This window comes from Neovison vison, chromosome 7 (genome assembly GCF_020171115.1).
Source record: "Neovison vison isolate M4711 chromosome 7, ASM_NN_V1, whole genome shotgun sequence".
Taxonomy (NCBI): Eukaryota; Metazoa; Chordata; class Mammalia; order Carnivora; family Mustelidae; genus Neogale; species Neogale vison.
The window spans coordinates 30,191,708-30,210,128 of NC_058097.1; the positions used below are offsets into that span (position 1 = coordinate 30,191,708).

General features: G+C 42.5%; 1 pseudogene; it reads left to right on the forward strand.

The window, feature by feature from the left end:
- Window positions 1-1,882: 1,882 nt before the first annotated feature.
- Window positions 1,883-18,202, forward strand: LOC122913291 (annotated as a pseudogene).
- Window positions 18,203-18,421: the final 219 nt, after the last annotated feature.

Here is an 18,421-nt window from a genome sequence, read left to right on the forward strand (position 1 = left end):
AAATTGTTTGGTTGGTTCATCCTCCAGAACTCTGGCTGATCCCATGGTATACAAACTGTGTTTTATCTTCATGTTTACAGTTACTCACGGTGATGTTTGTAAAATGCTTATGGATTTGTTTGCACCTCCAACCCCAAATTAGGTCTGCTGGTCACTTGAAAGAGCTGAGTGGGTACAGTTGGATTGGAGGGGCTTGTAGTAGAATTGTGCCTGAAAAGAGGAATGTGGAATATGCCATGTACCATAATCCTCATGTTGTAGGGAGGAAAACTCTTTCCCCCTAAGGAGGTATGGCACCTGCTTTCTCTCATTCCCACTCTCCCCAGTGGCAAACTGATTGTCACCCCCTAGAATGCGGGTTCCTCACTGGTAGTAGAGGAGATAACAAATGACCAGTCCACCAGCACAATCTTTCATGCTTCTCTCCAGCCTGCAACAGTTACTTGCCAATAATATAACCACTGAAGAGTGTTAAATTTCTTAGTGCTGTGAAAATTGGTATTAAAAGAAGTACTTTAAAAAAGAAATGGGAGCTTAAGAGCTATAATAAAAGAATAACCCTTAAAGCAAGTCAATTGGAAAGCATAATGAAGTTGATAGTGGTCTTTTTAGTTTAGTCATGAATTTGTTAGAGGAAAAAAATGACTTTTCTGAAAACCACCATCTGGGCCATAAGTAGATCCATTAACGCTGCTAAAGACACCAAGAAGGTTATGCTTGCTGCCACGGCAGGTCACCCCCATTGCATTTTAATTTTACTGCATTCACTGCCCAGATTTTCCCAAGTCTCATCCACTTGGCCGAGCCAGAAGGCTCTCGTTACTCCCTAATGGATTGTAATCTTCAGGGTGAACTTGGCCTCTTGAAACACGAGTCCCCTGTGTTACTCAGACCTCTAAGTGTTGACAGGCCTGGAGAGGGGCTGGAGGCTTTGACAATTTCATTTGCTTAGTGCTGCTGCCTGTCAACTTCCATCCCACAGGCTTCTAAGGGGCAGAGCCAAGTTTTTGGGTGGAGTTATGTTTTGGCATGTCAAGTTCAGGTTTATCCTCACTTACTATAGATGTGATCTTCTCCTTCTGCATGAAGAAAAATCTATTTTTAAACATGGCTGGCTCTGGAAGTCTTTTTTCTCAAGTTAGATATATTCGTGTTCGGAACACAAATAATCACACTGCAATTGATTCATTGGAGTAACATCTGCAGAACTGAAACCTATGGTAATCTTCTGCATCGTAGAAATTCATAGTAGTTGCAAAATAAATATTCATCTTCTTTTCAGCATTCTGGATTTCTTTTTTTTTTTTAAAGATTTTATTTATTTATTTGACAAAAAGAGATCACAAGTAGGCAGAGAGGCAGGCGGGGTGGGGGGAAGGAGGCTCCTGCTAAGCAGAGAGCCTGATGCGGGACTTGATCCCAGGACCCTGAGATCATGACCTGAGCTGAAGGCAGAGGCTTAACCCACTGAGCCACCCGGGCACCCTTTCATTCTGAATTTCTAGGGTTTTAGTTTGTATAACAGTATGGACATGTGTGTTATCCCTCATTCAACTAACAAGTGTTTATTAAACCCCTACTTTGTACATGACACCGGCACAGTGCTAGGCATGGGATTATAGCATTCTTGGACATATTGTCTAGGGATTTCAAGTTTCTTGAAGGGACCATCTTTGACTTCCTTTTTTAGCCCCCAAAGAAAGCATACGAGGAACTTGGCAGGTGCTAAATGAAAGAATGAAAAAATGATACAATCAGATTCAATTTATATTGCTTAAGAAAATTGGCTTATCACATGGGAATTGGAATTCTTTTGATGAATGCTATTGGGATGAAATGGGATGTTTCTGTTCTTTCCTTTGCTTAGAGTCCTTTCAGCCCAATGGCTGAAGCCAGTACTAGCAGATGGCAGGGAATAAGGACTAAGGACTGTTTAAAGTTCTTGAGATGTGGGAAAAACTATTTCTACATAGGCTCTGTTTCAACCTCTGCTTTAGAGGTGACAGATGAAGCTGGGTGAGCGTAAGAGACTGGCTCCAACCTGCCTAGCATCTTTGTGGCAGTGGCAGTACCAGGAATGGAACCCTGGATTTGGAATTCTCAATTCCTTTCTGCCATGTCTTACTTTTTATTCAACACTGGTAATCCTACTTCTGCCTTGTCTGGGTTCTTAGGTTATAAGCAACAGAACCTGGTTCTGACCAAATTTAAGCAAAAAAAAGGAACATCTTGGAAGGATATGGATGGCTTACAAAAATACAGGAGGACTTGAAGAACCAGATCTCTGGAAGGGCTGGCCTCACAGTGGCTCTTTGCCTTTGGAAAGCAGAAAGGCAGAGGCAGTGCCTTCTGGGAGCCACCATCAGAATGAATCAGCCCCACGAGTGTTCAGGCTTTGTGTTACTGCACTTATGATTCAGATTTTAAGGAGGAACCTCGGATGGGTCTAGCTTAGGTCACCTGCCCATGCCTTAGTGTGTGGGGGGAGAATGGCTCACTCTGACTGACAGTCCCAATACAACTCTGTCTACTGAGGGTTCCAAATCAAAGCCAGCTGCTATTATCATATGAGGGGGAAAGGATGCACATTAGACAAAACCTACAGAGCTCCAGGACACAAATGACTATTTGCTTATGAAAGCAAGTCTCGTAAGTACACAAGCATTGCCTTCTCCCAATATTTACCACTCAGTTCATGCCTGTAATTCTATCTCTGAGCCCCGTACTCCCAGCATACTTCTACTTTACAGGGAGGATGAAGATGTCTAAAGAGAAATCCCTTATGGCTCCTCTGCTTTCCCTGAACATTTCTCCTCCCTTTAAAGTGTCTTTCTCTTCTAAGGCTCTAACTCTTCCTATACACTCCAGGTCTGACCATCATCCACCTCCTTTGGGGGCCTTGCTGCAAAAATTCCTCCTTTAACCTACATCCCCATAAATCTGTGATTTGGGTGCTGTTCCATTTTTACCGCCAGGGTAGAACATGAGACCCTCAGCTCTATCTTAAATTCTAGTGTCTCTTTTCAGCATTGACCTAGGGATTTCTCTTCGAAAAAAGGAGAATCCTTTTTTATCCTCAGGGATATTCTCAGGGATAACTGAGACCTAGGAGAGAAACCAAAATGTGGGCAGGTGATGATCAGATAGGAAAGCCAAGCAAAGAGGGATTGAAATTGCCAACTAGGGAAAGAAATGCAGAATGGTGTCCTGTATAATGGAGAAAATAGTATGGGACTAGTTCCAGAGCCCTTTGAAGACTCCTTACCAGATTGGTTTAGATTTATTAGATGTGGTGGCTTATGCCCTCTGATGATTAATGGTACCCCTCAGGGTCTGATGCCTCCATCTAGATGACCCACCTTAAACTCAGTATGACTACATATCATCTTCTCTAGTTGCCTCATACTTACATCAAACCTTTTCTCACTCAGTTTCTCATCATTGCTTGTCCAACTACAACCAATGGACCCTCCTTCTCTTTGTAAAGCTCAGCAAGGCCACAAAAGAAACAAAGCAGAGTAATGAAAAAGAGTCAACCATGGTCAACTCACAGACATTTTATTCTTAATATTTACTCTTGAGCACCTTGAGAAGAATTTCTCCATCCTGACTCATGCCCTAGATGAACTACTTCCTCTTGAATCTGTGACTCAGCTACTAGGGGTAGTTTATCATCCTTTCTTTTTGCTTCATCTCGATTTGGCATGTCAGCTTCTTAGTTGTCCCCACTTGCTTAAAGGAAAGTTTTGAATGAAATATCCAATCGGCGGGTGACCAATGACCTAGCAACTGGTATCCATGGCTCCTTCCTAGAGAAACTGGAATTTACCAGATGTGAGACCTTTGAGGAACCTCCATCATTCCAGTCATATGAGGAAGAATATATTGGTCAGAGGCATTTGGTTGTAAGTAATAAGATACCCCGTAAGTTGACAAGGTAACAGATTTATTGTAAAGATGCACTAAAGTCTCAAAGAAACAAAGAACCGGGCTTCTTGGGAAATGCTAGATCTTCAGTGTGACCTTCTCTCCATCAGCTTTTTCCTTTCTGGTTGCATGCTCTTTCATTGCTTGAGAAGGGTCCTCTTCCTTGATCTCTTCATACTTTTCCTAACAGCAAGCTTGTGTGTGGTTTGGGGCTATTATGGCCTTGGAGACTCCGCTCTGATTCTATCTGAATTTTATATCTACAACCTGACATCCCTCCTTCAAATGCTTGAGTGAGACAACTGGAGATCTCAGAGTCATTTGGTACAAATGACTTGGCTCTTCTTGTCTGCGGGTCTGGTTGAAGGGGTGGGGGGCATCCAAAGGCAGGATTGTGGTCCAGGATGCTCCTAACATGTGTGCTCAAATCCTCCCTGGCCAGGGTGTCACTCTTCCTTTATCCCCTATCTTGCCTTTAGTTAACCAGTACTGAACTCCAACAATGTAACTGTGATACACCAAACCTCTACTGGACACCTCCACTGGAGGCATCCAACACACCTGGCCTTGAAGAAATGGAAGACAGCATCCACAAACCAAGGAGAAAAGACTCTCAGGAAGTCTGTGTCTGTCTCTGTGAGACATAGTGCTGGAAACCGATGAAGATCCATTGCTGAAACCCGACAGCAAGATACTTAACATAGTTACTAGCTGTGCTAACTGATTTAATGAACAGGCAACATAACAAATGAGCATGTTTACCAAGTTAACTTGTGAAAATGAATATCTGTAATTAAAGCGGCTCACAACTGACAGGCAAACAGGAAATTATTGTTATTATTATACACAAATCATCTTAAAATACCAGAACTTAATAAATGGGGGAAAAAACAAACAATGGCTAAAACTGCCTGCTAAATAAAAAGTAATGACGAACACCTGTGGTCTTTTTATAGGACTCCAGCGGAGATTTTTTTTTTGAAGACCTAATTATGTTTTTGTAATGGTACCATTTCATTATTTCTCTGTAGCATTATTAAAAGAAAATGTCCATATTTTCTCTGTGTAAAAGGTCTGGCACATAGATCTGGGCATGGAGTTTCTTTAAGGCTGCAGACATCCTGACAGTTCTAGCTACTTACTGGCAAAGAAGATAGGCCTTGGCAAGGCTGGACTTTTCTCTTTGGTAATATCAGAACCTGGACAGGGTGTAAGGGTGATGTAGACCCCTTCAGGCAGATTCTGTCAGCAGCTAAGTGAGAACCAATATAGCCAAACGGGTAAGAGAGCAAGCTCTTCAATTACCCTCCCTAGTCTTGAATCCCAGCTTTGTCCCTTCTTAGCCATATATCCTCTGGCAAGCTACTAAACCACTCCATGCCTCAATTTTCCCACTTGTAAAATGGGGATAATCATTACACACATCTAATAGGATTATTGTGTGAATTAAGTCCTGAAAAGAGCATATTGGTCTTGGTACATTAGTTACAATTGTTATCTTCAAGTTACCATTCTATGTGTTCTTTAACCAAGCGGCTTCTAGGAATGAGGTCCAGGATGCCCCAGCCATGTTGTTGGGGAGGAGTCCATGGTGAGTCCATGGCAACATGAATGGTCCAGATCTATAGAGTTGGAGTTTATTTTCTTTGCAGCACGAATGCCATTTGAAAGTATCTTGCTTGCCTATGGTCTGCCTCCTATCAGTAGAATGTAGGATCAGAGGAGGGAGGATATTCCAGGACTGACAATTACACAATTCCAGCAGGTGCTGTTCATACTGTTGTACATGCATCTGTAATTCACACTAGGGTGCAGGGTACCCCTGGAGTTGTGCATCCTATAGGTTTTGGATGTCCCAGAGGGGGCCTCAAATTGAGTTCAAGGTTGGCCTCACTCCCTCCCAAAACTTCTCTCCACCATGATTCACCATTCTCTGGTGGCTGCACCACATGTCTAATCATCCCAAGTAGGAACCCTGGGGAGCCAATGGTTGAATATAACAAGTATCTCAACTTTCTTCTTCCACATCCATTCCCTCATGATGCTCTCTCCATGTAGAAGCCAGAGTGTTCTGTTAAACCTAAATCAGGTCACAGCACTCCCCTGAGCATGTCCTCCAAGGACTTCCCCTTGCACATACCATAACATGCACATTTTTTATTATGGCCCAAAGGGTCTTATCCTGTGCCACACTCTCTTGATCACACAGGTACATGAGTTTCAAAGGTGTGGTCCCTGCCTTATTAGGATCATTGAGAGCTTGTTAGAGATATAATTCTTAGACCCGCACCAGATCAATCGAATAAGAAACTCTGGGGGTTGAGGTCCAGCAATCTGTGTTTTAACAAGCCTTCTAGGTGATTTTGATGTGACACTGGCATCTTTCTCTTCCTCGGACACCATTAACGTCCTTCTGGCTGAAACGCTGTTACCCTGATCTCCATGCAATTTGTAAGATCCCCTTTGCTTTGTTATTCATTTCAATTCAAAAGTCAACTCCTCAAACTCAACCCACACGAAACAGACAAACACATCAAAAAATGGGCAGAAGATATGAACAGACACTTCTCCAATCAAGAAATACAAATGGCTATCAGGCACATGAAAAAATGCTCATCATCATTAGCCCTCAGGGAGATTCAAATTAAAACCACATTGAGATATCACCTTACACCAGTTAGAATGGCCAAAATTAACAAAACAGGAAACAACATGTGTTGGAGAGGATGTGGAGAAAGGGGAACCCTCTTCCACTGTTGGTGGGAATGCAAGTTGGTGCAGCCTCTTTGGAGAACAGTGTGGAGATTCCTCAAGAAATTAAAAATAGAGCTTCCCTACGACCCTGCAATTGCACTCCTGGGTATTTACCCCAAAGATACAGATGTCGTGAAAAGAAGGGCCATCTGTACCCCAATGTTTATAGCAGCAATGGCCACAGTCGCCAAACTATGGAAAGAACCAAGATGCCCTTCAACGGATGAATGGATAAGGAAGATGTGGTCCATATACACTATGGAGTATTATGCCTCCATCAGAAAGGACGAATATCCAACTTTTGTAGCAACATGGACGGGACTGGAAGAGATTATGCTGAGTGAAATCAGTCAAGCAGAGAGAGTCAATTATCATATGGTTTCACTCATTTGTGGAGCATAACCAATAGCATGGAGGACAAGGGGTGTTAGAGAGGAGTAGGGAATTTGGGTAAATTGGAAGGGGAGGTGAACCATGAGAGACTATGGACTCTGAAAAACAGTCTGAGGGGTTTGAAGTGGCGGGGGGGTGGGAGGTTGGGGTACCAGGTGGTGGGTATTATAGAGGGCACAGCTTGCATGGAGCACTGGGTGTGGTGAAAAAATAATGAATACTGTTTTTCTGAAAATAAATAAATTGGGGAAAAAATAAAATAAAATAAAATAAAATTACACATTAAAAAAAAAAAAAAAAGTCAACTCTTCAGAAAGGCCTTCCCAACCACGCCACCAAAGGTGACTATTCCCCTCTCTCTGTTGCTGACATTATCCTATCATATGCCTGGGTTTTATTCTCTTCACCATCCTGAGCACAATTTGAAATGATCTTCTTTTTCAATTTGTCTCTGTTCTTCTGCCAGAATTTTAGCTCGGTACAGATAGGCACCATCTCTGATTTTGCTTCCTGCTATCTCCACAGAGCTTAGAGGAGTGCTTGGTGGATGTAGTAGGTTCTCAGTAAGAAAGGGTCAAGTGAGTGGCTCTGCCCACATTCTAATAGGTATGTGTGACAGATTGAGTCATTGACCTCAAATCTTCGCCCATCCCTGAATCTTTGTTCTTTACCATTTGACGCTACATCTCTTTGCACTGGAGAAAGAGTTTCCTTCTGTGGAGTCAGTCCAAGCAGTGCTTAGACAGAGTAGATTTGGACTCAACACGCAGTGTGGAGCTGAGCCCAGCCTAGATCAGCCGGCTCCTGGCCAACTCCCTGCTTTGTGAGCAAGAAAAAATTGTTGTTGTTTGAAGTCACAGAGGTTTGGGTTGGACATTAACAGGCTTTTGTGCCAATAGCTCATAGTCTACATGTGTTCTGTATGTACTACTTACCATTAGAATCTAAAAGAAGAGGTAATCAATTTCATTTGCAGAACAAGGGTAAGATTACTGAGCAAGTCTTTTTGCAAACAAAATAATAGATTGCCTGATAGGTAACAGGTAAGACAGGGAAGAGTATTTAGGCCAAAGGAATTATATGAGCAAAGGCCTTAGTTGAAGTGCATGAAACCTCTGGAAGGGGAGATGTGGGAGAGTAATTTGAGATGAGTTTTTAAAAAAATAGTAATTATACCTTACATTTGTAAAGAACACTGCAGCCCAACTAATATTTTCACATATATTCTCTTACTTTGTGCTTGGATGCCCCTGGGGCAGTGCTCTGTAGAGTCTTGGAGAAGCTTGTTCTGAATCTTAGCATCATGGCCTCGGGAAGGGTACTTTGAACATCTCTCGTCCTCTGCTTTGTCATCCATAAAGTGGTGTTACTCTCAGGACTGAAAGAGACTAAGTAGGTACAGTGAGTGCCTGATGTGCATTAGGTACTTCAAGTCTCTCCCCTCCTTCATCCCATTTTACATCTAAAGAAACTGAGGCTTGGTTAAGCTACTTGTCCATAGGTCACATTGTTAAGAAGTAACAAGTTTGGGGCCACAATTCCCATGTTAGGCCCTCCCCTTGGTGCCATGGCTTCATCTGGCAGAAGCTGAGTGGTGACCCAGACTCCTTGGGGAGGTAGAAAGATGAGAAACCATGTTTTTGTTATTTTTTTGTTCCCCATCAGCCACCCTGGAAGCCATGTCCCAGGGAAATGCAGAATCTAAACCACATGGACCATAAGTGTTAGTTAATCATCTAAAAGGTGATAAAACAAAAATGTTTTAAATGTTTTATTTAAAACAAACAAAAAAACCCCAAGATATCACCTTCCATTTCTCCCCTATACCACCCCCCCATCCCTCTCTCTCTTTCTCCCCTACAGGTGGATCTATCTAGGATCTATCTGCTTCTCTCCAGCAGACCCCATGCTACTTCTCACTATCTTGTCCTGCAACATCTCCCTTCCTCCCCCCCCCACCCCTCCACCCCGCCACATCGTCTTGTTTTGACTACTTCTCCAGTCTCCTCTTGTACCACTCTGCCTTTCTGGAAGGTTTTGGTTGCACAACTTCTTTTCTGACCCTTGGGTGTACCCTTCCTATCCACCTTGAGTGCTTTTGCACTTGGTCTCTGCCTGGAATGATTTTCCCAAGCTCTTCACTTGCTAGAAAGGAAACAAATAAGGCAAATGACAATGGTCACGATCTGGACTCATCTTTTGTTTATTGTCTTTTTTTCTCCAGTGGAATATAAAGGCCACCCCCTTGTCTGTCATATCCCTTCTATACCTCCAGTGTCTGGCATCTGATAGGTGCTTGAGCAGTCCTTGTAGACTGATTATATTCAGGAATAAGACCAAGGACAGAACCTGCTAGACCCTGCCAAGAGAGCAGGTGTGAGGGAAAGTTCTGAGGAACAGCAGTCATTGTGGATTTTTATGGGCTACCTATGGCTGTGGGTGGGGCTGGGTCAGAGTCATTAGACCCCGCCAGGAAGAGGATTCCAGTGTGGCTAGCCTGGTGTGGGTAGCACCCCATGCACAGTCTGCTTTTGTTCCCGACTTATGTCAAATTCTGTTCATCTTCTATTTCATTCTCTTGGTCCTATTCTTGGTTTTCTATAAGATTGAAGTAAAAGTGGCAGCAAAGAATGGTGGGAGTATAAACTGTTACAACCACTTTGGAAAATAATTTGGGCCTGTTTTATAGAATTGAGCATTTGCATGCTCTCTGATTTAGCATTTCTCTCCTTGGTAGGTGTCTCTGAAATATCCTTGGACGTATTTAGCAGGAGACACATAAAGGAATGTTTGGGAGCAACCCAAATGGGAAACGGTCCAAATATCCATCACATGAAAATGCTTAAATCAATTAGGATGTTGTTACAGAACGAAATATTATGTAGCAAAGACAATAAATAAAATACCATAATGTAGATCAGCTATAAATGAATCTTATAAATCTAAAATTTAATGGAAAAGCAGGCCATTGGAGATATCATCTAGTATTTTTATAAAGTTCAAAGACTAGCAAAATTAAACAATATATTTAAGAAGACACACACATAAAAACTAAAGGGTAAAAAAAAACCACCCAAAACAATGAAAAATCTTGCCTCTAGGGTTGGCAGTGAGCTGGGATAGGGAAGATACCCAGGAGGAGACACAACAATAGTGTTTAGCACACACTGGGTCATGGGCTCACTGGTGTTCATCTTATTATATCCCTCATGATTTACATACAAAATAATACTTGTAAAATATATTAAACATTACATAATAGATTAATAGGCGTTTCCTGGCCTGAGAGTCAGGAGGATTATTTGGTTTTAATTTTAAATTGCCATGGATTGTAAAGAGTATCATCTATTTAATAAAGAAGCTTTTTGGGAAAGAGGGAGAAGAAACGCTGTTTAGAATCAAGAAACTAGACTTAATGGATCTCTTTCTGGGAGTTAAATCCTCAACCTTTCCTAAAATAGTGCAAACCTAAGAGTAGTGTTATGGTGGGGGAAGGCAGGACACCTGGGATAGCTTTTGGGACAGATGAGTCTGTGAGCATGCTTTTTTTTTTTTTTAAGATTTTATTTATTTATTTGAGAAAGAAAACACAGAAGGAGAGTGAGAATGAAAAGCAGACTCCCCCATGAGCAGAGAGCCTACCATGGGTACGTGATCCCAGGGCCCTGGGATCATGACCTGAGCAGAAGGCAGACACTTAACCAGCTGAGCCACCCAGGTGTCCCTCTGTGGGCATGTTTTATTTCACCACTGTCCTTTGTCCTGGAAAGTCAATATAAATTTGAGGGAAAATAGAATTACAGAAAATACAAATTTTTTTTTTAAGTTTTAAGAGTAGAGACAGGTGAGATCAAAGACAAGAAGTTTGGACACTCTTGTGAAGATTTCTCCTCCCCCCCCTTTTTTTAAAGAAGGAACTTAAGTTTCCATTTCTCTTATGACTTTATTTTACTTCTTGGTCTGATCCTGGAGCTCAGCTCAATTACATATAATGCTTGTCTAAGAGAGAAGTGTGGAAAAACAGTGGTCTAGAATTTAAAGGAATTGATTCAGCCTATTGAAGCAGTTGTTCAAAAAATTCTTTTTCTGCCTTACTAAAATGGATCATGGGAAGGTCATTCTTCCTTCTTACTAATTTCTGTCAGACCCCTTAAAGGCAAAGAATTTAAAGGAGTTCATGTGCTGTAAAGGGTTCTACATACTCCTTGAGCTATTGTCCCTGAAGGAAAGGGCCAACTAGAAACCATTTCTTCATGTCCTGTGATTCCCTTTGGGCTTTGGTCACATTGTACAAAAGAGAAATTGAAGTCGATATGAATAAAAGAGAAGAAGTGATCAAGAAGTGGCAGGAGACAGTCCGCTGAGTAACCAGCCTTGGTGACTTTCAAGCAGCTCTTGTTCTCTAAATTAAAGGAGGAATTGAAGCCATGATCATAAATATAAGACAAAAGTCAATGACAATGCAATGAAAATCTAACCGTTGTGCTCATAGAAACAGCCCCCTGGTGCTTGAGTTAAATAAAGGAAGGCAGGAGATAACTATCGTGTGCATACTATTGTATGAATGTTCTCCTCTCAAAGAACAGACAATATAGCAGAAGGAGTAAACCCACACTGCATATGGAAAACAGAATGCTAAAAAGGGCAAGGTAGACCCTATGGGACTCCATGGTTTTGAGCTTCCATGAAAGGTAAGGGCAGGTTGGATTAAGGAATTTTGTAACCAGGGCTGTTGAGGGGGCATTTTTGCTTTTATGGGTACTGATGAAAAGAGGTCCTCTTTGACCCAGAACAATTGGAAGAGAAGGTTCTAGAATTTTTGAGTCAGCCCTAGGGAGAAAGATGCCAGCTGTGTGGCTAGGAAGAAATAGTTGAATACTCTTAGAAGGCAACAGCTTTGAAGTCAGACATAAGTTCAAGTCTCCTCTCTGAAATAGTTGGGGAAGCTATGTACCTCACATAAGCTACAATTTTCCTCTTTCTGCAATGAAGCTAGCAGTCCCCACCTTATAGAATTGTTGGTCAGATTAAATAAGATAATGAAGAGGAAACAGCATGATGTTCATTCAGTCTATGGAGCTGGCACCACACAAGCAGTGTGAAATGGTAGACGTGGTAAGAAATCATATTGATAGAGACAACACACTGTCTCCAGGCAATTTAGTTTCTCAATCCTTTTCCACTCGAAAAGGAGACTTTCTTTCCTAATTTATTCTGACCCAAAGAATTACACCCTTTTATGTAGACAAAGTGTTATGTAGAGATTTCCAATATGTCACCTTGATTTTACTGTGTACATAGATGAAAAGTGGCTTGTGTAGATTTTCTTTTTGATATACTATGATCTCTCAACATTTAATAAAAAAGACTTATTTTGACCGAGACAACCTGTCAATTCAGTCAAACATCTAATTTGGCAGATTCTCCCCTCCCTTGACCAGAGTGACAGGCTGTTTGCCAACTTGATCTGATGGATTAAATGTTTTGGTGCTTCGTCAATACAGACACAGTGATTTTTTTTTTTTTGTCTTTGTTATTTGCATGGACAAGGGTACTGCATTTGAAGAAAATGGATGATCCTGGTGAATTTAAACCATTTGGTTTTGTATTTGCTTCTTAACTTGGTCCTCTGAGGGCTTACAATCCAAAGGATTTAGAGAGGACCTAGAAGAAGAGATTGGAAAATGAATCTGGAATGGATACCAGGTAATTAGTTATCATGCTCAGGGGTTCAGGGTTTTAGAATGAGAAGTGTGGACATCTTAAACATTACTTAGAGCTTGGCCTAGCGGACCCATTTCTAGGGTATGAGGCAACCTACTGTGGTTGTAAGGAAATAATTTTTTGGCTCCAATTTCTCCCTTCTTCCACTGGTATAGTAGAAATTAAGTTCTCTTCCCTCCGAGCTTTTATTCCTCATTTTCTTTAAGAGGTAATTCCATAACTTCCTTTTGGGGAATTATCTGTTTCCAGTCCAGTATGAGTTTGCTTTGTTATACTTAATCAGTGTGACCTTCTGTCCTCTTGGTCAAAAGCTAGGTCCCTCCTCTCCTGGGGCTCAGAATCATTGGCATTTTTATGGCAGAAAATGTATTAGGAGCACATACATTGGAATGGGAAAGCTATGAGAAATTTATGTCGTTCCTGCTATCCAGAACCCCAGCCCACCCTGCTTTCTGTAATTTTTCCAAGCTTGCATCTCTAGCCTTCCCACCAATTCCCTAATCCTAACCCCTTCCTCCTAAGGCTTCCTCTAAGACTTCCCTTCTGACTAAATTAGTCAGAATCTATTTATGTGACTTGTAGAGAAAGATGGCGCTGTCACCACAGGCTGCCCAGAATGTCAACAAACATTTTCCTCTCTATATTGTATGCTCATAGGTCTGCCTTGCACAACAGAGGCTAATTATATATTCCCTTCATGGCATCTCTTGAAGTTAGATACAGGTGGCTGTATTTGTTAGCCATGGCTGCTGTAACAAAGTACAGAACTTGAGTAGTACATTTTATTGTCTCAGTTCTAGAAGCTGGAAGTCCAAGATCAAGGTGTCAGCAGGGCTGGTTCCTTCTGAGGGCTGTGAGGGAAGGATTTGTTCCAAACTTCTCTTGGCTTATAGATGGCTGCCTTCCTTCTCCCTGTGTCTTCACATCATCTTCCCTCTGGGTCCAAATCTCCTCTTCTGCTTCTTTTCTTTTCTTTTTTTTTTTTTTTTTAAGATTTTCTTTATTTATTAGACAAACAGAGATCACAAGTAGGCAGAGAGAGAGGGAGAAGCAGGCTCCCTGCTGAGCAGAGAGCCTGATGCAGGGCCCTGAAATCGTGACCTGAGCCGAAGACAGAGGCTTAACCCACTGAGCCACCCAGGCACCCCCAAATCTCCTCTTCTTATAAGAACACTGGTGGTTGAGACCCATCTTAAAGACTTCACCTAACTTGTTACCTCTTATAAAGACTTTGTCTTCAAATAAGGTCACACTCTGAGGACCTGGGGGTTAGGGCTTCAAAGTATAAATTTTGGGGAGGCACAATTTGACCCTCACAAGTGGCCAAGTGACCCGTCCTAATCAAAGAGACATAGGGGGACTGTTATTTCTGGAAGGAGTTTTCCTGCATGGAGACAGAAAGAGGTGTATAAAGAAAGGGCTTGTTTTCTCCTTCCTTGCTTTGGATGCTGCAGTGTTAGGATATAATACCCAGGGTGATGGCAGCCATCTTGTGATCATGAAGTAATAAGCTAGTGAGTATCTACATGTGGAGGGTGGTGGAGTAAAAGAACAAAAGATAGAAAATAATATGGATCCTGGATGCAATGTTGAACCAATGCAGGAACACCGAGCTCCATACTTAGATATGTGAAATAACTGACTGCCTTTTTAAAACTACTATCACTTCTCCTTGAGATAGAAATCTCCCCAGATCCAATAAAATCCTCAGTGGCTTATCTCCTCACACCTTTTCCTTACTTCCTCCATATTCACAGACTACTACCTTAACCAGAATGTAAATATCTGATATCATATCTGATCATAAAATTTCAAGGTCATCCACCTGGGTCCCTTCTTCTACCTTATCTGGTGCACCCAGGTCAGTGACAGAATAAGCCCACAACTAAAACTCCATTGCATTAGGTCACCCTACCCCGGGAAGTACTCTCCACCCTACCCTGGGAAATACTATCTTTGTCATTTTTTCCTCACAGTTTACTGGAGGCGTGGTGGATGATGACAGGAGGTCATGAAGAAGTGTGGGCATGAGATGGGCTCACAGAGCAGGTAGCTTCTAAATGAAGATTACTTTTCCTTTAGTGTTTTATTTAATTTTGATTATTTATTTATTCAAATCAATCTCTTACAGGGAAGCCTGGATCAAAGTCCGTAGTTGCACCAGGGAGGGAAGAGAGGAATAAAACAATTAAAATCCTTCCAGGGAGGGGCGACTGGATGGCTCAGTGGGTTAAGCCTCTGCGTTCGGCTCGGGTCATGGTCTCAGGGTGCTGAGATCAAGCCCCGCATCGTGCTCTGCATCGTGCTCCCCACTCTGCTCGGTGGGGAGCCTGCTTCCCCCTCTCTTTCTGCCTGCCTCTCTGCCTACTTGTGATCTCTCTGTCAAACAAATAAATAAAATCTTTAAAAAAATAAAATAAAATCCTTCCAGGGAGAGTCAAAGACTTACCTCACAGGGTTGTTAGGATTAAATGAATTCATACTACTTATAATGTGCATAGTACAGTGCTAGGCTGGGTAAGAATTACTATTACCATTTAATGTACAGTTTATTAGCTTATCACACTGTTGATTGTTTATTAACTTAAGGGAGGCCGGGACATTTCTGTAGAATCTACAATAGCCTGGGATAGTGGTTCCCAAATTGGGTCATGTATTAAAACCAACACTACCCAAGGTGAGGTCCAGCCCCTCTGAATCAGAACTCTGGAGCTGAGGCTCCCCAAATCTGCATTTTTAGACTGTTCCACACATGGCTGCGATGAAGCCAGCCTCACACTGTAAGTGGAAATTATTGACAGTCCAAGGGCAGCAGCTCCTTTTTGCTCATCAGACCTTAGCTATAGTGACAATGGACCAAGTGTCATGGAAAAACCTGTAAAAATCATTTAATCTAGCCCGTCATTTTGTCAATGGGGGGGTTGAAGGCCAGAGTGGTGGAATGATGCCTGAAGCCGCATAGCTAGTTTGTGGCAGAGATGGGGCCCAGCCTCCCACCTGGAACCTTTTCTTTGAGCTTCTTTGCTACCCTCTTATCCTCCACTAAGCTATACGCTCATAAATGGCAGGATGGGGCTATGCTGTTTGTGTTTCTCCTGTTATCATGGTGTCTAGAGAGGACTCTGATATCTATGTTTAATGGCGAACTAATTGTGTTGAAGCCATCTTCTTCTACCTCTCTGACTCATGTGCCCAGGAGAGCCCAGTTTTACAGCAAGTGGGGAGTTTTGAGCTCTGCACCAATGGGGTTCAGTCAGACAGAGAAGAGGAGAGGTTGTATCTTCTGTTATGTGCAGACCGATTCCTCAGGACTGTTGGCATTCTCATGGATGGAAACTTTTCCTTGCTACCTCCTAACAGTAAGACCTTCCCCTAGAACTTCATCTCAGTGAAGAAACTTTCAGTTCAAGGTTAAAAAAGTCAACTTGAGATTACTTAAGTAGGAGAGGGGATTTATTGAAAGGAGACTATCCCGTGGAGCTTATCCCCACAGCTTATCCTGTGGAGCACAAGAGCCTCAGGGTAGACCATGTTCAGGGAGTAGAAAACCATGATGGGCACAGGCTGCCATGTCTTCTCCTCTTGCATCTCTACTTTTCTGACCCTGTAGATATTCTCTCTTTGCTTCTCCAACTGCAAGGCACAAGATGATCAAGCCATAATTTCTAGGATCCCCCCCTTCCCAAAACTTCCCTATTATTTATAGACCTAAGCAAATCTCTCTAGCTGTCTTCAGGTCACAATTCCATATTTCTTGGGATAAGCTTTTATTTGCTCACATGGGGCCAAGTGTCCATTTGTGCTTGGCCTAATTATGGTTAGGGCCTCTGGGATTCCTAGTATTAGTATTGTAGAGCACTAACATGAGTGTCAGAGTCGTTGTGGGCCAAGTGTAGTTCTTGTAGACAGTCTGGAGGGAGATGTGTATGCATGTGTGTGTGAGCTGGCAGACTCTCTAAACAGTATCTATGAGAGGTGTGTTTGTCAACTTTACTATGAAAACAAACAACCCCCAATCTCAATGACTTATGACAATAAACATTTACATCTCACATTACATGTGCTGTGGCTCTGTGCCATGTGTCTTCTCAGCCAGGACTCAGGTGGAAGGAGAAGCCCTTATATGGGAAACGTCTTTCTTGTCACAAAGAGAAAAGAACAAGAGGCTGAGCCAAACTATGCACCTGCTCCCAAAGCTTCCCCTTGGAAGTGGCTTGGCTGGAGTCTGCTCGCAGTCCATTGGCCAAAGACGTTCCAGGGCCAAGCCTAACAATGAGGCAGGAAACACACACCACCTCCAGGAAGGCTGGGCAGGTCACTTGTCAGGCAGTGGGAACCCCTACCAGGGCAGTGCACAATGAAGTGTGAACAATAACAGGGGGCCACAGCAGGGTTTAATAACAGCAAAAATAGTTGACCTTTAACAAACGTTTAAAATGAGCTAGATACTGTGCTAAGATGTTTATGCAAATTACCTCATTTAATTATCCCAGTAACCTTATGAAGTAACCACTGTTGCCCTCCCTTTATTGACTAGAAAGTGCCAATGTGCAGAGGTCAAACAACTTGCTTCCTGCTACAGCCTGTAAAGTGGGACTGCCCAGATCCCACTGGGGTGCTCCCGGGGGATGCCTCCTATATCAGTTTCCTGTGACTGTTGTAACAGATTGCCACAAACACAGTGGCTTCAAACAATGCACACCTAGCTCTTTTCCAGTGATTGTGGCACATGACACCTCAAGCAGCAAAGTCTCCCATGACACCCTGCACAAGGCCGTGCGGGGAGTCAGGCACGGGAATGAGCTCAAGTGCCAGAAGTTTTTGGAGACAGTGGAGCTGCAGATCAGCGTGAAGAATGATGACCCCCAGAAGGACAAGTGCTTTTGGGGCACCATCAGGCTTAAGTCCACTCCCTGCCTCAAGTTCTCTGTACGTGTTTTGGGGGATCAGCATCACTGTGATGAGGCCAAGGCTGTGGCTATTCCCCACCTGGACAGTGAGGCACTGAAGAAACTCAACAAGAATGAAAAATGAGTTTAGAAGCTGGCCGAGAAGTATGATTATCTTTTTGGCTTCAGAATCTCTGATCAAGCAGATCCCATGACTACTGGGCTCAGGCCTGAATAAGGCAGGCAAGTTTCCTTCCTTGCTGACCCTCAATGAGAACATGGTGGCTAAGGAGATGAAGTGAAGTCCGTGATCAAATTCCAGATGAAGAAGGTGCTGTGTCTGGCAGTGGCTGTTGACCACATGAAGATGACAGATGATGAGCTCGTGTGGATATTTTCACGTAGTTGTTAATTTCCTGGTGTCATTGCTCAAGAAGAATTGGCAGAACATCCAGGCTTTATACTTCAAGAACATCATAGGCAATTTCCAGCACCTGTACCAAGGCACAGCTTAATAACCCTTGGTTCTACCAAAATAAATAAATAAATAAATAAATAAATAACAAAAACAAAAAAATAAAACCCACATCTGTTATCATACAGTTCTGAAGTCTGACCTGGGTCTCACACAGGGTTGCATCCATTTTCAGAGTTTTTAGGGGAGAATCCATTTCCTTCCATTTTCCAACTTCTAGAAGATGCCCCTATTCCTTGATGATGTCCCTTTCCTCCAT